This window comes from Chrysemys picta, chromosome 23, assembly GCF_011386835.1.
Source record: "Chrysemys picta bellii isolate R12L10 chromosome 23, ASM1138683v2, whole genome shotgun sequence".
In the NCBI taxonomy this organism is placed as follows: domain Eukaryota; kingdom Metazoa; phylum Chordata; order Testudines; family Emydidae; genus Chrysemys; species Chrysemys picta.
In genome coordinates, this window is record NC_088813.1 from 5939249 (window position 1) to 5965966 (window position 26718).

The 26718-nt window shown below is 47.4% G+C and overlaps 1 long non-coding RNA gene across 1 annotated transcript in view; it reads left to right on the top strand.

The window, feature by feature from the left end:
• The window catches only part of LOC122172728 (uncharacterized), an 85546-nt gene extending 65451 nt beyond the window's left edge, over positions 1 to 20095 (top strand). The window contains exons 4-6 of the long non-coding RNA XR_010594596.1: positions 1687 to 1807; positions 3507 to 3842; positions 7024 to 20095. This is a non-coding gene — a long non-coding RNA (uncharacterized LOC122172728). The remainder of the gene's footprint in view (positions 1 to 1686; positions 1808 to 3506; positions 3843 to 7023) is intronic.
• Positions 20096 to 26718: the final 6623 nt, after the last annotated feature.

Below are 26718 nucleotides of genomic sequence, written 5' to 3' on the forward strand. Positions count from 1 at the left end.
AAACAATGTTAAGCGAGAGGACATTAAATGGGGTGTTACTGTAGTTAAACTGGAATTAATGGGCACTCAATTAACCCACATCACAACAAGAGCAAAAATTCTGTCCTAGACATTCCCTGTGGCTATGTCTTCACAGCCCCAAAGAGTGGGCAGTCTGCTAGTGGAGACACTAGCTTTTACCACGATGTAGCTAGGTCAATACTATACCCGTCACCTGGGGTTGACCTCACCTAGCCACATTGGAGTAAAAACTACAGAGCCTTGTCTCCACTCGGGTTTTACGGCAAGATAGTTAACTCGAGTTAGTTATCTTGCTGTAAAAAACACACCTTTGGGGACAGCCTTAGCGTTCTAGCAAAGGAAACTAATGTAACCCAGTGCTTATGTACCACAGAAGCATTTACCTTCCTTGTATCGAGGATAATTCATAACTTTGTATGACTGACCCAAGATATTTGCATTTTGACACTCATTCAAGGTCTTTGTTCTACAGCTGAAATCAGTGTTTTAAAGGTGACCCGCAAAAGAAATGTTTAAAAATAGGAGGTTTTCCCTTTTTGGTTTCTTTGTGACATGTAAAGATGGCCTGAAAGATTTTTAAATATTTTTTGTTAGTTCCTGATTGTTTTTTACCTTAGAAATAACAGGAATGGTGAGTCTGGTTTTGCCAGAAGACTTGCTGGAGGTCTCAGATTGGGAGATTCTCATACCTATTTGAAGGTGTGTGTGGGGTGCTGAGTCTTTCACAAAGACATTCTTTTTCCCAAGTGTTTGTTAGTCATATAGGTTTAAATATGTATTAACAAAACCAAGCAGACCCAGCATTTTAAAATGTCAGCCTAACCCCCAAGTCCTGCCATTCAATCTCTTGTAATGTCATGAGTCCACTAATTCTCTAGCTGATCATAGAATCGTAGGTAGACAAGACCCGCATAAACAATCAGAAAAAAACTTAAAATACCTACAGGCCTTCTTACATCATAAAAGGAGGAGACCAATTTATTTTTCCTTGCAGTTCGCCTTTGGGTTTTGCATAAACATGCCATTATCCTGGTTTCCCCATTAACAATGTCTTTTCCCTCTATTTCTTCCTTGTCCAATGGACCAGTGCGTCCAGGCCTAACCTTCTGTGGTCACCAAATTACTAAACTAAAATCTTTCTGTCCCAGCCAGTGCCTGCTTTGGACTCCTTCTCCATCCTTAGGGAAAAGTCTAACAGAATTTAATGGAGAATCCAAAACTTCCTATCAAATTTGTAAACCTCCTTATGGAATTTGAGAGCAGGGATATGCTCCTATTCCGTTTTAAGTCTTATTTGCACTGGGGACACCAATGACCAGGGGAGGCTAAGCCTCCCCTAAACCAAGCCCTGACCCGCCGCCCATGCTCTGCCAAGCCGGTGGAAGGCAGGAGCTTAGCAGACAGCTGGGGCCAGCGCGTGACCCAGGGTGGTCGATGGGAAGTGGGGTTGTGCTGGACGGTGTTCTGTCCCTTAAAGTTTGGGTGTTGTTAGGGACTGTGTAGTGCTTTTGTACATGTTTATAAATCGAACCCTGTGGGTTTTCCAGAAGATATGGATTATGCAGCGCTTGCTTTACATTTATACATGTGACTGGGTGTTTTCTTGAACCCATGAGTTCCACAGTGCGGTACATTTACACAAACTGGTGCTACTTCTCCCCACAGGCCCAGGAGATCGAATAGGTCCTGTCTACTCCAAGCAGGAGCATGTCTGGTGCATGGAGCCAGCATGATCGATTGGGCAGTTGTACACAACGAGGGAGAGCTACGAATTGTGCTTGCCAAGGTGGGCAATCAGGAAAAAGGATTTAAAAAATATGTGGGGTGTTTTTAAGGGGTGTGGAAGTTGGCTTCCTGTTTCCGTGACCCCTGGGTAGTGGAGTTCACAATTGTGGCCAGAGCGGCCACTATGGCAGGGAATGGGGCATTGTGGGACAGCTGCTGGAGGACTGTTAGGGTTGACACAGGTCACGCAGTGTCTACACTCGCACTGCCTTGATCTCAGTAGGTCGACTATGGCACAACGCTGTCTGGGGAGCCGGTTTTATTGCATTGCTGTAACAGCGTGCGTACAGTGGCTGGAGACAAATCTGAGCACAGACACATGCACAAATACGTCGACACAAGGTGGCTTAACAGTGTAGATCCATCTTGAAAGTCTTGGCCATGGTAATCCATGCATTTGTTACCTCAGACTGGCTTGTTACAAAACACTGCTCTTGATCCATGCTGTTTTCAGGCTTGTCTTCACTAGCAAAATTTTCACCGATAGACACACTGCATCAATGCAGGATGGAGTTTGCATCATTGCAATTCACCCTGGTAAACGACCAGGGTTCAGTGCACCAATGCGAACCCTATTTTACATTGATGCTTTGCAGCTATGAGTTTGCATTGGTTTGCATTGTATAGACAGGGCCTTAATTATTAGTTAGCTTTCTTCTTTTCCTCTCTGTTTTGCATGGGAAAGATGATGAGTAAAGATAAAAGGAGCCTGTCAGCTGTGCTGGTAGCCAGTCCTTTCTCTGACTTGAATATCCTTTTCCTATCTAGTGATTTTCCATGTCATGACGATAGTGGAGGAGTTGAGCCGTAATTGCTCTGTGCTTCAGTTTCCCCACTTGGGCAGTGAGGATAATAAATATCTTTCTAACGGAAGCATTGCAAGCCTGGATTAATTAGTGGCTGTGATGCACTGTAAGATCTCCATATGGAAGGTGCTAGGTGCAATATTTGGCCTTGTTTACACTACAAATACTTTGCCAGTATAGCTATATCGGGATAGCAATACCAGCAGAGCTCCCTAGTGTAGACACAGCTTCTGCCAACGGAAGGAGTTTTTCTGTCAGCATAATAGCACCACCTGCCTGAATTGGAGTAGCTACACTGACCGAAGCAGTTGGTTGTCGGCATGGCTAGATCTGCACGAAGAGGGCGTGGCTTGTTCACACCTCTGATGGACACAGCTGTGCCGACAAAACATTGTATTGTAGACTGGCCTTATAAAGGAGTGACGTCCTCCACTTTAATAGAGGCAAATGGTTCCTCTAGCTGCTTTCATCAATCCTGACAAGAACACTTAGAATCATAGAAAATCAGGGTTGGAAGGGACTTTAGAAGGTCATCTAGTCCAACCCCCTGCTCAAAGCAGGGCCCATCCCCAGACAGATTTTTGCCCCAGGTGACTGCACATGGGAGGGGGTTGGGCTGGGAGACAGCAAAGGGGTGGGGCCAAGCTCAGGGAACAGGCGGGGAGGTGTCCACGAGACAAAGTCTCTCTCAAGATGTGGTTTACACTGTGAATCAATAGGAGACTGCACCTATCCGCTTTCTTCTCAGGCCTGACCTACAACTAAAACTTAGGTCAACCTGGCTACATCACTAGGGCTATGAAACATCCACACCCCTGAGCAATGTATTTCAGTTGACCTAAGCCCCAGTGTAGACAGTGCGAGGTCAACGAATGGATTCTCCTGTCTACCTAGCTACCGCCGCTCGGAGAGGTAGATTTACTACAGTGGTAGTAAACCCCACCAGCCTCACAATTGTCCAAGCTCCTGGCTGTGTGACAGCACACACAACTGAATGGAAGGTCGGAGCCGTGCCACTGGGATCCACCACACCTGCTTGTGATTGAAGCAAGGAAGGGAGCACCTCGAATACTAAATACTCATATGTGAACCACTGACTGGCGTACATTGGGCCAGCAGATAGCCTCTGATCTGGTGGAACAGGGGCTGTGACGGACGTTCCTTTCCTCCCCTGACAAACTCCATCCCTTCTGCTGGCACCAGCCTCATCGGATTTGCTGTCTTCATCAGGTATGTTCCACTCTCAGTGAGAAGTGACCGGGCTGGATTGGCTGCCATGGGCTGGCCCATCACAACACGAGCCCGTTTCCGTTTCCACGACAGCAAGGCATGGCCTCTTCCATTGTTAGCAGGTTTGGATCTGCCTGAATGAGCGAAGCCGCCTGTGGCTCTCGTGGTTAGTGGTATGAGCTCTCAAACGGCGCCGCTGTGATGCTTTTGGGTATTGTGACAGGCAGCGCTTACTGGTGGTGCTGCATAGTGGTTAGATACTTCGCTCACAACAACCTCCCATCTCTAGTGTCCCTGCCGAGGGTCACGCCGGCACCGTACAGGTCTCCTTTCTGGCACAGGGTAACTTGGCCCTCTGACTGGCTCACCACTTGAGACTGACCCCTTCCAGGGGGTTAACAGAGACCGACAAAATATATAAGTCCAATGTCCCCCACAAAAGAGAGAGTCTTCAGCCCACATCCAGGCCCCTGTGGGCTGCACACCCTTGCGTCAGATCTTACAAGGTCTCTATTTCCCTGATCTCTGGGGGTGAAGGGATTTGCGCTACACTCACAGGAAGGTGGCTGGTAAACTGTGTCCTTCCTCTCCACCATGCTCCAGCCCTGGGCCCTATGAGAAGCAGCGATATCCCTGGGCCGCTTCCTACCACTTACCCTCCCAGTCCATGGCGTGGTCAAAAGCCTTGCAAATGATCCACCAGGAGATGGAGTGAAGGGTTGTCTAGTCCTAGGCAAAGGCTAATCCTTCCTCAAGGGCCTGGGATTAGCTGCTGCTCGCAGCCCTTTCCCCTGCAGCCAGGACTCCAACTCAGCCTTTACTCCAGAGTTCCCACGACAGGTCTATCCTCTATCCTGTTTGTCCCCTTCTGAGCTGTCTGGTTCTCTTTTAAGCTGCTCCTCCGCCAGCGGGAACAGGCTCTGCAGGTGCAGCGTGCCAGAGCCACCTATGGCCAGAACTGCTCCTTTACCCTTTCTACCCCAGTGTGGGGTTTACATGCCCCATCACAGGTATGTCTGCACAGGAGCTGGGAGCATATTTCCAAGCGTGGGTAGACAGACATGTGCTGACTCTACTCAAGCTAACATGCTAAAAAGAGCAGCACGGTTGCGACGGCATGGGCAGCGGCTCAGGCTAGCTGTCCAAGTATGTAGCCAGGGTCTTGGATGGGATTGCGGTCTGGCAGACAGCCCGTGCCACCGCAGCCACCCGGCTATTTTTAGCATGCTAGTTTGAGCAGAGCTAGGGCGTGTACATCTACCTGCACTGGGAAGCATTGTGCCAGCTGCTGTGTAAACATACCCTAAAGGACAGTCTCTGGCAAGTAGACAGCTGTAAGGAAGGTCCAGTGGAAAAGCTAGCAAGTGATCAGGTAACTAACGACTGTCTCGTGCTAAATATGCACAGTGGGGCTGATTTAAAGTTGCCCAGGCAGCCTTAAATGTGGCATTTCCTACCTGCAAAGGCTTGGCTTTGCAACCGTAGCAATGTTCTTTCGATGGAGCTTTTTTTCGCGGCATTGGGATAATCCAAGGCCAGCTCTCAAGAATTAAAACAGATCAAAAACCTATGAGAGCGTAAGAGGAACGGGAACCTGTCCAGCACGAGATGCTACATCCGAGAGGCAGAAGACACAGAGGAAGCCTTTTTAGGCTGGTTTGCTGGAAACCAAAGTTCTGATCAGCGGGTACCTATTGTTGGGGGGAAGTAACAACGGGCAGCTCGGGAGATATTGGGGTGACTCGTAACAGCTCCAGCAACAGTTTGGTGGCAAACAGGACACCGATGCAAGTTTCCTTTGAATGTGACAGCAGCACCCCAGCAGGATTGTTTCAGTCCATAATGTCTGTTCGTGTTGCTTGCCTTCACCCTGTTACAAGGGGGCGAACGGCGAGCTGCATGTCAGTAATAATGTCTTTTTAATCAAACGAATCGAGACATTTCCTTGGAGCCTTTTTGGTGTCCTTTAAAATCCTACACTGCTGTAGTGTGGGTCTTCCAAATCCCCCGCTGGCTTGGCGGATGTACAGCTTGAGAGAGCGTTGCGTTGAGGGCTCCAAGAACCAGCAGAGTGCACTGAACAGGTTTGTAAAGAACAGTTTCAAGCACAATCTTTCTTCTTGAACTTACCTGCCGAGCTCTGTCGTTGGAGCAGGGTCTGTGTGTTGACGATCACGCCCCATAACATGCAGTGCTTTATTATCAGCAGGCTCAAAGCACTTCACAGTCCGTAGCCGTCCAACCCCCTGTAAGGTACAGCAGTACTACCACTGGGGAAGTAAGAGGCTAAGTGACATGCCAAAGCCACACAGGAGTTCTGGGTCAGAGCAAGGAATTGAACGCTGCTCTCCCGTGTCCTAGAGAAATGCTCAAACAACAGGACTGTCCTTATTTCCAGCTCATAAATGGCAACTGAGGCACAGAGGGGGAGCAGGCTCTCCCCAGGTCATACAGAGAGTAGGTGTTAAAGATGGGAACAAAACACAGATCTCCTCACTCCCAGTCCAGTACCTCATCTTGGCACTCTCAGGGCACCCAGGGCTGTGTCACCTGGCTGCCACTTGCCTCCAGCGTGAGGGAGGCGTGCCTGTGCTATCTGGGTGTCAGTACCCCGACCCCACCAGCCTGTCAGCCCCTCAATCACTCGCCTCTGGGCTATACCAGCCCTGCCTTTGCTCTGCAGGTCGGCAGGAGATGCACCCTGGTTCCCAAGTCCCTCCAAAATGTCCCCGTGCAGTGTCCAGCCTCTAATCACTGGATACCCACAGAAATCCCAGCTCCTCTGTTCCCATAGGAACAGCGAACTCCCCCTTACCACTTTTACCTAAGCCCACCGTTCCCGGACCACACACAGCACACGAGTTCAGGTACCACACAGCCAAAGGACATTCAAAACGGACTAGAGATCCCACTAGAAACATGTGTGAATGACGGAAACCAATGGTCACATAGCAAATAAAATCATGCAACATGCACTCATGAATAGTTCCTTTCCTATCTCCCAGAGCAGATGCTCACCCCCAGGTGCAGTCTTTTGCACTGCTTACTAGCCCAAGGAGCTGGGACCCCCTTTTTCATGAAACACCCCATCTCATCAAGGTACCTTCTCAGTGCCTGGATGCAGAGTGTCTTTTTTCCCATCCTGTGCTCTACTGAATCAGTCCTTTGTCTTTATTCACAGATTGGGCCATCCCCTTTCTGCTGCAATGTTCCTTTTTACCTCCCAGGGGCTTCGATATTTATAGTTGATCTCTGATGACTTTTCTGGGTTGTTGCAACGGTGGACAGCTGAGCGTTACATGATGTGATCGGCTAGCCAGGGAGTGCTGGCAACGCTCTCCTGCTTGAAGGGCCAGTACCGAGACGTGTTTCCTTGGTGACTTGCTTTCACTCCAACACCATAAGAGCATATTACTGTGATGGGGTGTGTGCAGGTAGAATGGGCCAATTACCCCCATGACAGTCTGCACGTGGAGGAGAGTCAGGGCTGATGAGTTCTAATGGATGATGAAGCCCAGCTGGGCAGAGCAGGCTGGGCTGGCATATCGCTAGGAAGGGGCTGCAGGAAGGAACTGGATAGTCACTCCCTTGAGTGAAGGGGAGTTGGCAAGAGACCAGGAACAGTCCTGTGATCCTGCCTGGGAAGGGAACACAGACTCTGGCATGAACTCGAGGGGAGTTGAAGTAGCGATAGGGAGCAGAGGATGCTCCAGTGGTACCCCAGGTATGGGCCACAAGAGAGCACAGAAAGGTAGGAGGGAGTCCAGGGAGATAGTGACAGGGTCTGGGAGCTGGAGCGGACCGTGGTGGCTGGACATATGGTCCCTGTGCTGGATCCAGGAGAAGAGGGCAGGCCCGGATTGCCCTGCCAGCCCCCGGGGAAGTGGCACAGTCTGGGCAGCGGAGTGGAAGCCTTACCTGGGACAGTCCAGTGGTACATTGACACAAGTGAGTCCAGAAAGAGACATGGAGCGAGCAACCCAAGGAGGAGGCGACAGACCGGTTGAGATAAATCCCATGAAGGCAGAGTGAGTTTGTCAGGTCTGAGACTGGAGTTGCTTGTAAAGATCTATCCCCTGCCTTTCCAGTGCCAGTGGTACCGGGCTTGCTTCACCCCCAGTGTCACAGGGAGATGAAATCAAATCTCTCTACTATAGCCTGGCTCCTTTTAGTCCAGGGCTGATTCACCGAGAAGGTGGCAGTGTTTTCACCAGACTCCTTTAGGTGCTTTCTGATGTAATCAGTCTCTCTCCTTGTGCCCCAGGTCACAACCCTTCCCGGTCTGACACCGCCCACTTTTGGGGCTGCTCTTGCTGGCTGCATGTCCGATAAGGTTGATTTTGTGTGGTGTGCACAGGTGCCAGTGTAGAAATGAATCAAAACGTTCCAGCGTTCCCAAAATGGAATGTTTCGAGTTGAGACGTTTCAGTAGTGTCGCAATGAACCATGTAGAGTTGACCTGAACAATTTTGTTTGGATGTCCAGGCGTTTTGACCAAAGCAAAGGATTCACTTTCCTTATAAGTTTTAGCCCATACTTAGGGCACTCGCCTACAATGTGGAGACCCAGGTTCAATTTCTCTCTCTGCCTGGGGAGCAGAAAAGATTGGACCTTGGCTTTTCTCTGCCGCAGGAGAGAGCCCAAACCACTGCGCTACGTGAGAGCTTAACATGTGGGGTCTCAGTCTTTCCTCTTGATGTTGCTCCACTTTTTAGAAATAATTAGATGGTCATTGGAGCAAGGACTTGAACCTGGGCTGCCTACATCCTACCTACCGGGCTGCAGCACTGTTCTCATGCTCTCGCCCTGGCCCGATGACTAGCCATTGTCCTGCCTACGGGCAATTCATGATTACAATGAATAGCCACTGAGCTGAGAAATGAGTAAGAACGATTCTATAGCTTGGTTGTTAGGGACTCATGCTGGAGATCTACGTTCAAGTCCCTGCGCCAATGACTATTTATAAAAAGTGGAACAACTTCAAGAGGAGAGACTGAGAGAGGCCTGTTCCAGAATACCCCCTAGCCTAGGGCATTCTCCTGCAATATGCGAGACCGAAGTACCAATCATTCCTCCTCATCAGGCGAAGTGGGAAATCAAACCTGAATCTCCCGCACACCAGGCGAACACTAACCACTGGGCTAAAGCATAAAGTGGAAGCCCGTCTTCTGGCTGTTTTGTGAATCCTTTGCTTTGCTTTCATCAAAATGCCTGAACACCGACAAGACGTCGAAAAGAAGTGTTTCGTTTGGCCATTGCTGAAACACTTTGACTTTTTTTTTTTGTTCCGTTTCAAACCATTCGCTGAACTCAGTGTGAATGCGTGAAGTTTTGGTCGACCTCAAACTGCATTGCTCAGCGGATAAACCATGTGTCCAAAAAATGTTGCCCATTGGTTTAAGACAACAGAAGGCAGCGTAAACGAGAAGTGGACTTGGTCTATTGAGGTGTCTGTGCAAAGGCCTCTATTGAACACTAAAAACAAACAATACAGGCATCTCAGCTGTTCCCCATGTAAATGTGTGTATTTGCAATGCTGAGCCCCAGATCCATTCTGCTCATGACCTGGGATCTCAGATGTTTAATTTGTTTATGCCTAAAAGCATTTCAAGTCACCTTTAAAATAAGAACCCAGCTCGCTCGCTCTCCCCGTCCCCCTTCTTGAGGGGTTAGACATATTTTAAATTACCTCCATCAGTCCCCTGCTGCAGCTTCGCCAGCTCTGTGATCTGGGTAGCTGCGTGCATGCATTATTGGCCGGTTGATAGTCTGGCTGATATGATAGCATTACTAAGTACCCTCGGCATGCTTAATGCTGCAATTGTTATTCCGGTGGGCATCCACAGAAACTTCTCGCAGTTGGATGAGTCTAGCCTTTTACCTCTGCTCCATTAATAAACAGCTTCATTATCCTGAAAGCGCTAATGGCCCACAATGTGCCTAGCTCCTGGAGTCACTTGATCCTCCCCAACCAAAGGGGAATGGCAGGGGAGCTTTCTTTAATACATAGATCTTGTCTAATGATAATAATAATAATAACACTTTGAACATTTAGGGCACCTTCTATCAAAGGATCTTAAGATGCTTTAGTATTATTTTCATTACAATAGCACCTAGAATCACCCCTGACTTTATTAACAACAACCAAAAAAAGTAACAAAAAGATTAGCTAAGACTGTTCCTCTAGGTTCGGCTGCCCCTACACTCCTCCCCCTGACTGCTCAGTCCACACCCTAGATCCTCTCGTAAGATAGCCTTCTCCCCGCATCCCACCTCCCCTGTTTCCAGGTGGGATAATGAGTGACCTGCCTTGGTGAGTCAGTGAAACCCACTTAATCTACTGACGAAGGGAAGTGTTTGTGTTGTAGCATAATGATGGGAGGGTGTTTGAGGACTAACCCTGGCTCTGTCCATGACTTGCTGTTTGACCTTGAGCAAACCACATTCGTGTTTATTCTTGTTGTTATTGGGTCTGAAGTATGCTACACACATCCAAATTGGAAAAGAGCTTTCAGCCCATCCCTTTGGTTTGGGGACGCTGCTTCTCCTCTGAGTGCATCCCATCAGGATCGCAGAATCCCACTTTGCAGACACAGTGGCTAGCTGTCTCCGCTGAGGTGTCTACAGACCCTGACCAAGGGTTTGGTGTGCAGGCAAAATCCACCCCAAGTTCTGTGGTTGGAGTTTTGTTTTATTTATCCCCTTCTCTGTGTGTGGCACCTGGCATCTTGGAAGAGGAAGGGTGGATGGCTGCATGTGAACTACCCCCGAAACCTCTGGGATTGGGTTAATGGCTTACATGGGAACACAGGGATAACTGTCAGACTGGATCATGCCCAAGGTCCATTTAATCCAGTCTCCTGTCTCTGACAGCGGCCAGATGCTTCAGCGGAAGGTGCAAGAAACCCCCGGTAGGTAGATGTGGGGTGTACTGCCCCACCTGAAAGTCTTACCCTAATAGTTACAGAGTGGGTTTAAGGCTCGAAGCACGAGGCTTCCAACACTCTCTTTGGTTAGCATTAACTCTTACAAACTGGATATTTGCATTGTTATAAACGGTTTCTGTCGCACTAAGGGAGGCAGGCAGAGTGGGAGGAGAGAGATATTTGCTGAACTTGCAGAAAGGCCAGGTTAGGTGCTGAGAGCCCTGTGTTTATAGGGAGCAGCTTGGCCAGCAGGTCGCATCACTGACCTCCAGGTGTCACAGCCTACTAGGTCCCTCCTGAAACTTCACCTTCCTTCTCCAGTCCCATGAGTCAGACTACACACACGTCCCAGTCCGTCGGTTAATTATTATTGTGTATTATGGTAGCTCCCAATAAAGGGCCAGGCTCCTTCTAAACACATCTCTGCCCCAGAGATGTTACAAATTCAGTACATCCTGAGCCTGACAATTGGGGTTGAGGGAATGTGGGCAAGACTTACATTTGCACTTCCCATGAACATTGCTGCCAACATAATCCAGAATACGTCCACAGGAAGTGAACATGGGAGAGGCACGAACCCACTGGAAGCAAACTCCTGTTTTTACCGGGGTGGCTGTTTGAGGCAAAGGTTTTGCTGGGCAGTGACGGGGGCCAGGCAGGCTCGCGTTCCTCCCTCGCCTGCCTCGCGGCTGCAACAGCTCGGTCGTTGGGGGTGGATTCATCACGCAGCCTGAGCATTTTCTGTTGGTTTATTCATTCCCCGGCTTGTTTTGTCAACTGAGCAGCTCTTGTTACCCCCCAAAACAGCTTGGGGAATGATGTATGGGCCTGACATCAAGATTAAACATCCCATTTACTGCCCTGCTCGGCCTCCTGAGTGCAGGCAGCAGAAGGATACAGAACAGTAACAAAACACAGGGAAAGCCGAGACTTGTATCTCTAGTTTCTGTCTCTGGGAGTCGGGCAGGGAGAACAAAGGGAAGGGAAGGGATGGAGTCGGAAAAGAAACAGAAAGGAGGGAAAGCAGGAGAAGAGGAGAGACTTGAAGGGCCACAGTCCGCTGTATTAATTTAGACGAGCACATTGTTAGGGCGACATTAACAGCACAAAGTCCCTCTTAAAACGGCAGTGGCTTAGCTGAGGACTAGACAAATGGGAGTCTTTTCTTCTGCTCATTTGTGCTTAAGGCTGCCTGAAGTGCTTGCTCCTGACACATTTTTCCCCCCCTAGGAGCTAGAGACTTGCAAGGTGGGCCTGGAGCGAAATGGGCCCGCGTGGCAGATACCCTGGGCATTGCCTTCCCATTCCTTCTGCAGCAAGTGGGAGGAAAACGGAGCCATCTTAGAAAGATGGGGCTGTCAGGATGGAGGTGGGGTGGGGGCTGGTCTGTGCCAGAAATCGCTGTGTGAGGGGCTCTGGCCCGTGTTATGCAGCAGGTCAGATAAATGATCCACACGGTCCCTTTTGGCCTTAAAACTGATCAGTCTATAACCTGTGCCACAGAAGAGAAGGAGAGAGAGGATCTCATTCATCCAGCTGCAAGACAGTGGAGGACACAGCGCGGCTTTCCCACCCGTTGGCAACTGTGCCTGCACTGGTTATTTTTAAACCCTGGAGCCTCGTGGCTAGTACGAGGCCTGGACCTTAGGAGAGCTGGATTCTAGTCCTGGCTCTGCCGCCGGGTGACTTGAGGCAAATCACTTCCCTCCCTGGACCTCATTGTCCCCTCCCTAACTGTCCCCTGTAAAATGGGCACAATAATTCTGCCCTTTTTAGAGCGCTTTGCAATCTACTGAGGAAAAGTGCTACACAAGAGCTAGGTACGGTTATGAATAAAAGGAGCTCCTCTCGCTTTCTGGACCTGGCTGGCAATGAAGTTCAAATAGCTAAAAAGCAAGATGTAGAAAGGTCAAAGTAATAGTGGGCAGTTTGCCACCTAGCTCTCATTACTAATAAAATCTCGTTAGCTCCTTCCTGTCTTTTAGGGTTGGTCTAGCTTAGATGAGGGAAATTTGCCCTAGTATAGCTATAGTGATGTAGGCATACCAGTGCAAACCCCTCGTATAAATCCGCTGCACTGGTGTAAAATCAGGTTTACACTGGGACAGATTACAAGGATAAATTGCACTGATTACAATCCCCATCTTACACCACTGAAGCACATCGATTTTCAGTGGGAATTAGGTACCTGCAAAGTTAGACAAGGCCAATCCTGTATTTTGACCAGATGACCCTCTTGGTCCCCGCCAGCCCTAGGGTTCTGTGATTCTATGCATTTCAGTTCTTTGCTGAGTTGGGGCCATTGGAGACATGTGGTTCTGGGTCACCGGTTGGACGCTTTGTAAATCGTTACCATCAGTGAGAGATGAGTTGGTGATTTCAGGCTAGTGGCTGGTGATTGGTGTCCACATCACAAATGGTGCTAGTTGGAGCCCTTGCTGTCGTTCTCAGAAAAGACGGGGCCACAGAGACTGAGCCGGAAGAGGAAGGATGGTCTAGAGGACAGAGCAGCAGCCAGAGACCTGAGTTCAAGTCCCTGCTCCCCCACAGCCTTCCTGTGTGACTGCGGTTCTCAACCAGGGGTATGTGTACGCAGAGCTCTTCCAGGGGGTCCATCAACTCATCTAGAGATTGGCCTAGTTTTACATAAAAAGCACTAGCGGAGTCAGTACAAACTACAAGTTCATACAGACAATGACTTGTTTATGCAGCTCTGTGTGCTATACAACTGACGTGTAAGAACAGTGTTTATATTCCAACTGATAGATATTATAATTATATGGTAAAAATGAGAAAGTCAGCAATTTGTCAGTAATAATGTGCTGTGATACTTTTGTATTTTTATGCCTGATTTTTGTAAGCAAGTCATTTTTAAGTGAGGTGAAACTCGGGGGTAGGTCAGACAAATCACACTCCTGAAAGGGGTGCAGTTGTCTGGAAAGGCTGAGCGCCCCTGTCCTAGGCTCTCTGGGCTCCGGTTCCCCATCTGTACAATGGGGATAACAGCTTTGCCCTCCCTGCCAGGGGTATTGTCAGGATCAATACATTGCAGATTGTGAGGTGCTCAGATACTGTGGTTGTGGGGGGCATATAAGTACCTTATACAGAGACTGAACCACCTTTACTGACCTGCGACTACATGAAGCTGCATGCTGTGCCGGAGCTGTGGTCAGGTAAATAAAGATCTGAGCTGCTGAGGGGTCCTATAAATAGACTTTGGCTGGAGCAGTTCTTAAATCCTGCATAAGGATCCTTGACCTTTGGCTGTTTCCCGCATCAGGTGGCTAACCCAGTGGCCCCAACTTGGCTTATTCCGCCTCCTTTTCAACTTAATCATGGGTGTGGCTTGGGTAGAGCTTGTGAATTTTTCATGGCTGGGGAAATGTCACAATGAAATGATCAGGACTAACCATGCAGGATGTATCAGCAATAAAAAAAGGTCAACCCCCAACCGTAAATATTTCAAGCCTCGTGAAATATTCATCCCCAGCCATGAATATGTAGGAGGTGGGATTGGCAGGAACCCTCTTCTCCCCACCCCACCCCACTCCATGAGGCACACCTCTCCTAGATCTGCTTCCTAATCATCAGTGTCAGGGTGTCCTGCCCCAAAGGGTTTTTCAAACCCTCCTTCCTGGTTGTGTGATTTCTGTCCTGCAGGAAAGGGAAAGACTGGGGGGGCTATTGCAGCTTGCTCCAAAAACTCCTGCCTTAAGTTACCCATGTAAGAAATCTCTGTCATTTGGGGGCTGGATGGCTCAGGAGGTTGACAGATGGGCTGCAGAGCCCCTCCTTTAATGGAAGTGTAGCAGCTAGAGATAGGGCCGGTCTCCTCGAGTCCAGAGTGAGTCCCCACTACGCTGCCCAGTGTAGCTTGAAGTCTTCAGGGATAGCGCTTCTGCTACTTCCTTTGGGGGGTATTCGGTGGTACAAGAGCGAGCCTAGCCCAACATTTCCCTTCTTTCATCCCATTCCTTCCCCCAGCACCATTTCACCACCAGCTCCCTGGGTGGGGATTGAACCCAGCACCTCTGGATCTAAACGGACAAGGCAGCATTGCCTAATTTACTAGCCAAGGGGCTAGCAGGTGCATCAACCACTATCTGGGCCCCAGCCAGCCTATAGGGGATGTGGTACCACACAGTAGGTATGGGTTACTACATGCTGAATAACCAGTGGGACCTGTGACACCTGCCAGTGAGTATGTGAAATTGACACACGGAGTGTCACTCAGAGCCAAGGTACCGGGACAGCGGCAAGTAAAGACAACGATAGATCTTATTCCAAACAGGGCAGGCAGTGCTGATACACCTGGCTCTGCAGAGCCTCCACTGGCATTAGTCGAGCTGAATAAAAACGAAGGCCCCAATTCTGATTCCTCTAAACACAATAAAAATAATGTAACCCTCTCCCCCAAGAACCAAACAATACAATTGGAAACAAAGTTACATAATGAGAAGTTTCTAACCCCGACTTCCCTGCCCCCGAAATTCCATTCAGTGAGAAATTTCAAAACTATTTGGATTTGTTCCAGATGGGAATGAAAACAGCTTTTGAAATGTTGACATTTACTGCAAAATGAAAATGCCTAAGCTCTGGTCAACACTAGAACATTAGATCGACCTAGCTACGTCGCTCAGGGGTGTGAACGTAACGGTGTAGTTAAGCTGATCTAAATCCCTGTGTAGACAGCATTAGGTTGACAAAAGGATTCTTCTGTCGACCTAGCTACCACCTCTTGGGGCACGTTTTCACTACCCGCCGATACCTAGCAATCGATCTATTGGGGATCGACTTATCGCGTCTAGTGAAGACGCGATAAAATCGATCCCTGATCGCTTTGCCGTTGACTCCGAAAATCCACCACAGCAAGAGGCGGCAGCGGAGTCGACGGCGGCGCGGCAGCGGTCGACTTGCCGCCGTCCTCACAACCAGGTAAGTCGACCTAAAATACGCAACTTCAGCTACGCTATTCACGTAGCTGAAGTTGCGTATCTTAGGTCGACCCCCCGCTGTAGTGTAGACCTAGCCTTGGGGAGGTGGGTTACCTACGCCGATGGGTGAACCCCTCCTGTCCGCATAGGTAGTGTTTACAATGAAGCGCAACACTGCTGCCTCTGTACGTTCAAGTGTTCACAAGTCATAAGAACATAAGAATGGCCGTACCGGGTCAGACCAAAGGTCCATCTAGCCCAGTCTACCGACAGTGGCCAATGCCAGGTGCCCCAGAGTGAGTGGACCTAACAGGCATTGATCAAGTGATCTCTCTCCTGCCATCCATCTCCATCCTCTGACAAACAGAGGCTAGGGACACCATTCCTTACCCAGCCTGGCTAATAGCCATTAATGGACTTCACCACCATGAATTTATCCAGTTCTCTTTTAAACACTGTTATAGTCCTAGCCTTCACAACCTCCTCAGGTAAGGAGTTCCACAAGTTGACTGTGCTCTGCGTGAAGAAGAACTTCCTTGTATTTGTTTTAAACCTGCTGCCTATTCATTTCATTTGGTGACCTCTAGTTCTTGTATTATGGGAATAAGTACATAACTTTTCCTTATCCACTTTCTCCACATCACTCATGATTTTATATACCTCTGTCATATCCCCCCGTAGTCTCCTCTTTTCCAAGCTGAAGAGTCCTAGCCTCTTTAATCTCTCCTCATATGGGATCCGTTCCAAACCCCTAATCATTTTAGTTGCCCTTTTCTGAACCTTTTCTAGTGCCAGTATATCTTTTTTGAGATGAGGAGACCACATCTGTACACAGTATTCAAGATGAGGGCGTACCATCGATTTATATAAGGGCAATAATATATTCTTAGTCTTATTCTCTATCCCCTTTTTAATGATTCCTAACATCCTGTTTGCTTTTTTGACCGCCTCTGCACACTGCGTGGACATCTTCAGAGAACTATCCATGATGACTCCAAGATCTTTTTCCTGACTTGTTGTAGCTAAATTAGCCCCCATCATATTGTATGTATAGTTGAGGTTATTTTTTTCCAATGTGCATTACTTTACATTTATCCACATTAAATTTCATTTGCCATTTTGTTGCCCAATCACTTAGTTTTGTGAGATCTTTTTGAAGTTCGTCACAGTCTGCTTTGGTCTTAACTATCTTGAGCAGTTTAGTATCATCTGCAAACTTTGCCACCTCACTGTTTACCCCTTTCTCCAAATCATTTATGAATAAGTTGAAAAGGATTGGTCCGGGGACTGACCCTTGGGGAACACCACTAGTTACCCCTCTCCATTCTGAGAATTTACCATTAATTCCTACCCTTTGTTCCTGGTCTTTTAACCAGTTCTCAATCCATGAAAGGACCTTCCCTTTTATCCCATGACAGCTTAATTTACGTAAGAGCCTTTGGTGAGGGACCTTGTCAAAGGCTTTCTGGAAATCTAAGTACACTATGTCCCCTGGATCCCCCTTGTCCACATGGTTGTTGACCCCTTCAAAGAACTCTAATAGCTTAGTAAGACATGATTTCCCTTTACAGAAACCATGTTGACTATTGCTCAACAGTTTATGTTTTTCTATGTGTCTGACAATTTTATTCTTAACTATTGTTTCGACTAATTTGCCCAGTACCGATGTTAGACTTACTGGTCTGTAATTGCCGGGATCACCTCTAGAGCCCTTTTTAAATATTGGCGTTACATTAGCTAACTTCCAGTCATTGGGTACAGAAGCCGATTTAAAGGACAGGTTACAAACCTTAAGGTACGTCTATACTTACCTCCGGGTCCGGCGGTAAGCAATCGATCTTCTGGGTTCGATTTATCGCGTCCTGTCTAGACGCGATAAATCGATCCCGGATCAATCCTGGAAGTGCTCGCCGTCGATGCCGGTACTCCTGCTCCGTGAGAGGAGTACGCGGAGTCGATGGGGGAGCCTGCCTGCCGCGTCTGGACCCGCGGTAAGTTCGAACTAAGGTACTTCGACTTCAGCTACGTTATTCACGTAGCTGAAGTTGCGTATCTTAGTTCGAAATGGGGGGTTAGTGTGGACCAGGCCTAAGTTACTAGTTCCGCAACTTCACATTTGAGTTCTTTCAGAACTCTTGGGTGAATGCCATCTGGTCCCGGTGACTTGTTAATGTTAAGTTTATCAATTAAGTCCAAAACGTCCTCTAGTGACACCTCAATCTGTGACAATTCCTCAGATTTGTCACCTACAAAAGCTGGCTCAGGTTTGGGAATCTCCCTAACATCCTCAGCCGTGAAGACTGAAGCAAAGAATCCATTTAGTTTCTCTGCAATGACTTTATCATCTTTAAGCGCTCCTTTTGTATCTCGATCACCCAGGGGCCCCACTGGTTGTTTAGCAGGCTTCCTGCTTCTGATGTACTTAAAAAACATTTTGTTATTACCTTTGGAGTTTTTGGCTAGCCGTTCTTCAAACTCCTTTTGGCTTTTCTTATTACATTCTTGCAATTAATTTGGCAGTGTTTATGCTCCTTTCTATTTGCCTCACTAGGATTTGACTTCCACTTTTTAAAGGAAGTCTTTTTATCTCTCACTGCTACTTTTACATGGTTGTTAAGCCATGGTGGCTCTTTTTTAGTTCTTTTACTGTGTTTTTTAATTTGGGGTATACATTGAAGTTGGGCCTCTATTATGGTGTCTTTAAAAAGCGCCCATGCAGCTTGCAGGGATTTCACTTTAGTCACTGTACTTTTTAAATAAGAATAAAATGGATACAGACAGACAGACAGATTATTTAGTCTGTAGAAGAGAAGAATGTGGGGGGATTTGATAGCTGCTTTCAACTACCTGAAAGGGGGTTCCAAAGAGGATGGATCTAGACCAGGGGTTGGCAACCTTTCACAAGTGGTGTGCCGAGTCTTCATTTATTCACTCTAATTTGAGATTTCGCATGCCAGTAATACATTTAAACATTTTTAGAAGGTCTCTTTCTATAAGTCTATAATATATAACTAAATTATTGTTGCATGTAAAGTAAATAAGGTTTTTAAAATGTTTAAGAAGCTTCATTTAAAATTAAATTAAAATGCACAGCCCCCCAGACTGGTGGCCAGGATCCGGGCAGTGTGAGTGCCACTGAAAATCAGCTCGCGTGCCGCCTTTGGCACATGTGCCATAGGTTGCCTACCCCTGACCTAGACTGTTCTCAGTGGTACCAGATGACAGAACAAGGAGTAATGGTCTCAAGTTGCAGTGGAGGTCTAGGTTGGATATTAGGAAAAACTTTTTCACTAGGAGGGTGGTGAAGCACTGGAATGGGCTACCTAGGGAGGTGGTGGAATCTCCTTCCTTAGAGGTTTTTAAGGCCCGGCTTGACAAAGCCCTGGCTGGGATGATTTAGTTGTGAATTGGTCCTGCTTTGAACAGGGGGTTGGACTAGATGACCTCCTGAGGTCCCTTCCAACCCTGAGATTCTATGAGACAAGGTATTATTTTAATAAGCAGCAGTTTTATATCATAACATGCTCCTCCCCCCTCTCAGAATTATAATCAAATATCAATAGACACCACTACATTTGTTTCTACTGGACCACTGTTTCAATAACTAACATTCATTCTCCAGGGATTCATAGAGACTCCCTGTCTATATGTCTCCATTTATTGAAATAAAACTTGGTTAATAATCAATAGCCAATTGAACAAGTCGCATTCCCTGGTTCAACTCGAACTCATTTCCGCTGTGCTATAAACTGCTATATAAACCAGGCAGTTCGGCCTTGGGGGAATTCTGGTTCCTCTTAATTAGAAAGAAGATAAAGACTTTTAAAATCACAGAAGACCTTAGAAAACTCTCATTAGAATCCCTCCAAGCCTGTTCTCAGGTTTTTCCTGATCTCTTAGAAAAGTAATTTTGAAGAAGCATCTTGGTCTCAGGAAACCAACCCAGGACACTAAGCTCTTTGAGTCAGGGGCTATCTTCAGTTTTTGCCTTGTACAGCACCAGGCACATTGTCAGCACTTAACAAGTACTAAATAATGTAAAGCAGGGAGTAGGGAATTCCTGAGCTCTGCTCCCTGCTCTGCTGCAGACTTGCTGGGTGTCCTCTGGAAAGTCACTTTGCCTCTCTGTGTCTCACTTTCCTCAGCTCTAGGAAGATGCTTAGAGTTAAGCCAGTAATTGAGATTTTTGGTTTGGTGGCCAAGTCAAAATCCCGCCCCCCCTCCCCCAAATTAATTTCAGGTCGACCCAAAATGGACACTTTTTCATTTTCCTCACAGAAATGAAAAAAAAAAATGGAGTTTTGGGTCCAACTAAATGTTTTGTTCGACCCAAAAGAAAATTGTTTTCGTTTTTTTAATTTAATTTTGGTTTTAGCTTTTTTTAACCTTTTTAAAAATAAATCTCACTAAATTTCTAATCAAACCATCATTTCAAAAAGAAAAATCCAAACGTTTCATTTTAAAATTAACAAAACAATTCACCTTTTTTTTTTTTTGGCTGAAACTATTTGCTGCATTCAACCTGAATTCACAGGTAGCTTTTGTCAACCTCAAATTGCATTTTTTGGGTGATTAAACGAGCCATCTGAAATATTTTGCCCCACTCTAATGCTGATATTAAAACTACTTCACAAGGGGGCTTGGGAGGATTGACTGGTTAATGTTTGCACAGTTTTTCAAACAAGCACTTAATAATAATGTTCAATAATACTTAGTGTTATCAGAATTTTATATAATAAAAGCAGCATGTGTATGTACGTAGATAGCGAGTTTATATGAAGAGTGCCATCTATTGGTATGTAAGTGTAGGGTGCATTGTTTGTACGACTGTATCAATAAAGTTGTTGTTATGCACTGCAAATGGTTTGCAGCCCTTTACACTTAGCACTTATAAGTAAAACTTATTAGCGCTTTCTACTTGATCTCGTTAAGAAATTACCCATTGCGTGAATAACCAACAAACTTCACTCAGCTCAATAAATAACTTGCAGTTGCAATTCCTTTTGGCACAAAGCTGGAGAAAACCCATTTGATTTGCTTTTTCAAATGGTTGCAGAACCAGTATGGGTCAGTAAATAGGCTCTCAACTTGGCCTCAGGACACCTGAGGTCTTTTCCTCCCTCTGTCGCTAGCCTTGTTGTTTCCTTGAGTTTGTTGCTTCACTTCTTACCCTTTGTCTATTTAGATTGTAAGCTCTTTGGAGAAGGGTCTGTCTTGCTGTCTGGATGTACAGCGCCTACCGCAATCAGAGGCGGCTCCAGACACTAGCGCTCCAAGCGCGTGCCTGGGGCAGCAAGCCGCAGGGGGTGCCCTGCCGGTCCCTGCAAAGGCAGCAGTCAAGCAGCCTTCAGCGGCATGCCTGCGGGAGGTCCGCCGGTCCTGCGGATTCAGCGGCAATTCGGCAGCAGGTACGCCGAAGCCGTGGGACTGGCGGACCTCCCACAGGCATGCCGCCGAAGGCAGCCTGCCTGCCGTGCTTGGGGCGGCAAAAAAGCTAGACCCACCCCTGACCACAATGGGATCTCTAGGTGCTACAGGAATATAAACATATATATAATATGTCTGAGGTGAGCACCTTATGCTGGTGTCAGTGAGAGGTGAATCAGACCCATATATGGGGAAGAAATAACCTAAAACATACCTAATCATTCAGTCTGACAGTGAGAGATGACGACTGTGAAGGAAAGCACGTCCTGGAAAGATCAAGGGGCTGACCATCCCATCAAAAATAATGCAAATCTATACAGGTCCAGGCCCCGTTGAATTTCCTGATGATTTATCTGTAGACACATCAAAATTAGACTCCAAGGCTGTGTTAGCCACTGGGTGGCAATGATCTACAGGAGTCTGGTTCTATTCCCATTGAAGTCAAGAGCACAATGTCAGTATGCAGGTTTGAATTTGGCCAAGACACAGTGCAGTTGCCCCTAACTACCAACCAAAAGTGCTCTGGGATCTTTAAAGTGCGGTTCTACTCTATGTCGTGGCTCTGTAAAAATGGCATCCTGGGGTCCATATTTATCTCTCTATAGCTCCAGCTCAAATAGCCACAGTTTACAAGGAAAAAGTTTGGTTTTTTCCCCTTCGCTGCCACCATTGCAAATGCCCCCCGCGGTCAGAGAATCAAGCTGTGTTTCTTCCATTTCCTGCACCATCACCAGTGATAAAAAAAATGCCCGTGTTGAAACCTGGGCCATGCCATTGACGTGAGTCACTTCGCACAGGTGTGACTGATTGGAACGTCGTTCTCACGTCTGTCGATGACACACAGGAAGGAACCAAATCTCATCATGCCAGCTGGCTCTGCAGGGCTCAGAGGAGTCAAACGGCAATAAAAGCTTTATTTTAGTGACTAAGGCCTAAAGGTGAGAGTGTGCCAGGGAGCAGAGCTGTTGAGTGAGGTGTTATTTTTATAGTCACTTTTCTGAGCACTTTAGTGGTCAGGACCTTGGTTCTATACCTCACCAGTTAAAAGACGGCTCTAGCAGCAGGAGTGTCCCCTAAATCCCGTGCTGGGCACTGACTCAGAGAGAAGACGGACGCCATTTCCTGTAGCACTCCGGATTATCCGTGGAGGTCTGTCAGCCAAGCTCTCCCCACGCCCACACAGGCTTGGGTGGTGTGGTCACCCAGGACCACGTTGCACAGTGTGGTGTTGAAGGTTTGTTTCCTAAGGGGTTGTTTACATCACCCCAATTTGGTTTCCTTCTTCAGTGCAGGCTGGCGGCTGAAGCACTTCCACGGAGTAGCTACAGCATCAGTGCAAGATTCTCCTCCACCTGGAGACATGCTTCAGCTGTGACCCACCTCGAAGACTGCTAAGACAGGTCAGTCTCCATGGTCCATAGATCTCCGAAGATCTCTGCACCGTAGCAAGAGCCAATCACCGCTAGCACTGGTGGTTTCTGTGAGGTGGACAGATGTGCAAAAAGATGCTGCTCCCCCAATCCCCTTAAGTCATGTGGCTGAACAGCTGTCAGGTAGTAATGGCTTTTGGCCACTACTATCCTGGGCTGGATGGGAATTGGGCTCCATACTGTCATCCCCTTAACCGTCCAGCCCCCAGCTAAGCCATTCCTGACGTGGCATGTGGCCAAAAGCCAGCCCACCTGAGCGCTGGGATGTGCCAGAATTGCTGATTTAAGTATTGCAGGCCTGTACAATAGTTTCCATATTAAAACAAGGACCAATGGATTTTAAATATGTATCATCTGACAGAGAGCTGTCCTGAAATGAAGAACATGGCTGCTGAGTATGCGCAGGGTTTTTCTGTTACTGAATTAATCGGCACCGGAGAAGCTGCAGACACAATTATTTGTCTGCATTTCAGAAAACACCCACAGCTTGACTGCTTGGCGTGTCCTGCCCGGGCTGATCTGCCGCTCTGTAGATGGGCCAGCCCCGGCATCGGCGTTTCTGCTGTCCAGCCACACACTTTGGGTTTTCTCTTGCTCTGGTTCAGCTGGAAGCATGAGCTGTCCTTTTTTGGCAGGGGAGGGGTAGGGTGGGGCTGGAAGGGTTTTCTAACCAGCGGCAAGAGCTAAGAGTCAGCAGGTGGAACCGACGCAAACACGCAAGAGCAGGTGTCAAGGCGGATTCCCCACTCTGGCACTTCGAGTGCAGAAGGTGGGGGCCCGCTAGGATTCTAAAAATGAATACTGGCCACTCCAGACTTGTATTAAACTCCCAAGGGTTATATTTCTCTGACCTTGGATGGGTAGATGCTGCCACCACCCAGAACCCCTTTGGGATCCCAGGAAAGCGCACTTGGGAATTCTTTCCTGTGGGGTACCCTCAATCCCTTTCACCCCTTCTCTGGGGAAGAGGTAAGAAAGAAGAAAAGAAAAAAAAAATCAGCTGTGGCCACCAGCTAGTTAAACAACATGTGCACAAACCTCTTAAGACTTAAGACACAAAAATCCAATTCTGTTCTTAAAAAAGGTAAATTTTATTAATTAAAAAAAAGAAAGAAAATACATCTGGGAACTCAGGCTATTGCTAGATTTTAAAAGAGCAACGACAAGGATTAAGCACCAAGAATAGCTTTCTTGAGATCCATCTTAAAGGTTACAAGCAAAACAAAAGCACCTGGGGTTAGCACAGAGGAATCCACAAGCCATAAAGAAATAAAAGGGATAAACCTAATCGTGTCTTCCTAGACGTTTCCTGATCTACTTACAAATCTGGAGTTTCAAATGAGTAGTTTCTAGGTATGATACTGATGATTTTTTCATACCTGGCCCAAGCTTCTTACAGCATAACTTTGCCCTGTCCGCCTCTCCTCGGGAGAACAACCACAGACAGACAAGAGGGGAGTCTTTTCTCCATTTTAAAAAGTTCTAGCCTTCCCATTGGCTCTTTTGGCCAGGTGCCCACTCACTTCCTTTTACCTATGCATCGCAGCGAGACTTTTTAACCCTTTCCAGGTAGAGCAATTAGTGAACAGCTACTAAGAGGGGTTTTATAGCCACTGGCTGGCCGGGTGTCCATCAAAGGGAGCTCCCCCGGCCCTTCGTTTATCACAGCAGGTCAAGGCCTTGATGCATCTGATTGAAACCAAGGCAAGTGATGCCGCACTCCTGCTGCTGTTTCTGGGCCTGAGTCAACAGAAAGACTCCACTGGCTTTCATGTGCTTTGGATCAGCCCTTCTACTAGTAACACAGGAACTGCCAGACTGGATCAGCCCAGGAGCCCATCTACTTGTGTCTGATGCCGGCCAGCACCTGATACCGCGGAGGAAGGCGCAACAAACTCCCTGGTGCTCCTGGAAGGGGCAGAAAGTTGATTTGTGGACCCTGCAGGTGAAACTCCATGAAAGCAAATTGGATCCCAGCACGGGTCACAGCCACGTTCCATAGCAGGCTATCTAGCTGGCCTGCTGGCTGAATCCTTGTGGGAATCTGAGGTCTGTGTGGGCAAAGGCCATACACCTCTTTATGGACAATGGGATTTCAGAAGCTCGGCACATGAGCATGAATCCTAGGCCTCAGTGGTCTTCCATTATTTGCGCTAGTGAAGCTAACTGCTGCTTGGAACCAGAGCAAATCAGGGTTTACTCTGCTCACGCTTGGGCTTTGCACCGGGGCAGCTCTGTTGGTGTTTGGCCCTGATGGCTGAATTTGGGGCAAATCCCCACCAGACAAGGTTTGCCAGAGAGATGCAGCGAGGGGCGTACGTCTAAGGAAGGTGCCGAGGGGGTATTCTGGATGCTGGAGCCCATTGGGTCTCAGCATGGGCTGAAAGGGATTGTTTGCAGTCTTTTTTGTCCTTACATTTTCCCCCACTGGATTAATCCAAACCCTCCGCTCAGCATTTCATTGTGTGCCTTAACAATACGGGTGCATTTTCCCTTGCTAGTGTAACTGGCTACAAGTTTCAGAGTAGCAGCCGTGTTAGTCTGTATCCGCAAAAAGAACAGGAGTACTTGTGGCACCTTAGAGACTAACAAATTTATTAGAGCATAAGCTTTCGTGGGCTACAGCCCACTTCTTCGGATGCATATAGAGTGGAATAAATATTGAGATATATATACACACATACAGAGAGCATGAACAGGTGGGAGTTGTCTTACCAACTCTGAGAGGCCAATTAAGTAAGAGAAAAAAAACTTTTGAAGTGATAATCAAGCTAGCCCAGTACAGACAGTTTGATAAGAAGTGTGAGCATACTTACAAGGGGAGATAGATTCAATGTTTGTAATGGCTCAGCCATTCCCAGTCCTTATTCAATCCTGAGTTGATTGTGTCTCGTTTGCATATCAATTCCAGCTCAGCAGTCTCTCGTTGGAGTCTGTTTTTGAAGTTTTTCTGTTGTAAGATAGCCACCCAAAGGTCTGACATTGAATGGCCAGACAGGTTAAAGTGTTCTCCCACTGGGTTTTTGAGTATTATGATTCCTGATGTCAGATTTGTGTCCATTAATTCTTTTGCGGAGAGACTGTCCGGTTTGGCCAATGTACATGGCAGAGGGGCATTGCTGGCACATGATGGCATATATCACATTGGTAAATATGCAGGTGAACGAGCCCCTGATGGTATGGCTGATATGATTAGGTCCTATGATGATGTCACTTGAATAGATATGTGGACAGAGTTGGCATCGGGCTTTGTTACAAGAATAGGTTCCTGGGTCAGTGGTTTTGTTCAGTGATGTGTGGTTGCTGGTGAGTATTTGCTTTAGGTTGGGGGGTTGTCTGTAAGCGAGGACAGGTCTGTCTCCCAAGGTCTGTGAGAGTGAGGGATCATCTTTCAGGATAGGTTGTAGATCTCTGATGATGCGCTGGAGAGGTTTTAGTTGGGGGCTGAAGTGGTTTTCTGTTATTTTCTTTGTTGGGCCTGTCTTGTAGGAGGTGACTTCTGGGTACTCATCTGGCTCTGTCAATCTGTTTTTTCACTTCAGCAGGTGGGTATTGTAGTTTTAAGAATGCTTGATAGAGATCTTGTAGGTGCTTGTCTCTATCTGAGGGATTGGAGCAAATGTGGTTGTATCTTAGGGCTTGGCTGTAGACAATGGATCGTGTGGTGTGTCCTGGACGGAAGCTGGAGGCATGTAGGTAAGTGTAGCGGTCAGTAGGTTTCCGGTATAGGGTGGTATTTATGTAGCTTAACTGGCTACAGTTATGCTTTGGATGAGGTGCTTGGTTAATGATTCCCAGGAGACCCAATTTGCAGATTACAGGAGATTTCATTTCCCCAACCAGCATGTCCATTGTTTCCCTCATTTAGCTCCTGAATGCTTGTGTTGTCTCCAGCCCTACAATATGGGATCAAATGTCTCCTCCCCTTGCTGGATAATAGCCCTTTGTATTCCGTCTGAGGATTTCCGATTGCTTTGCACATATCAGTGCGAAACCTCAGGACAGCTCAGGGAAATGGGTGAGTACTATTGTCCCCATTTTGAGGGTGGTAAACCGAGGCACGGCGGGGTCATCGTGGCCACAATCGTCATCCCTAGCTCACACAGAGTAGTCATAAAATGGGTGCAAATGCAGTCGAAATGAGTTTGTTTCCGAGTTC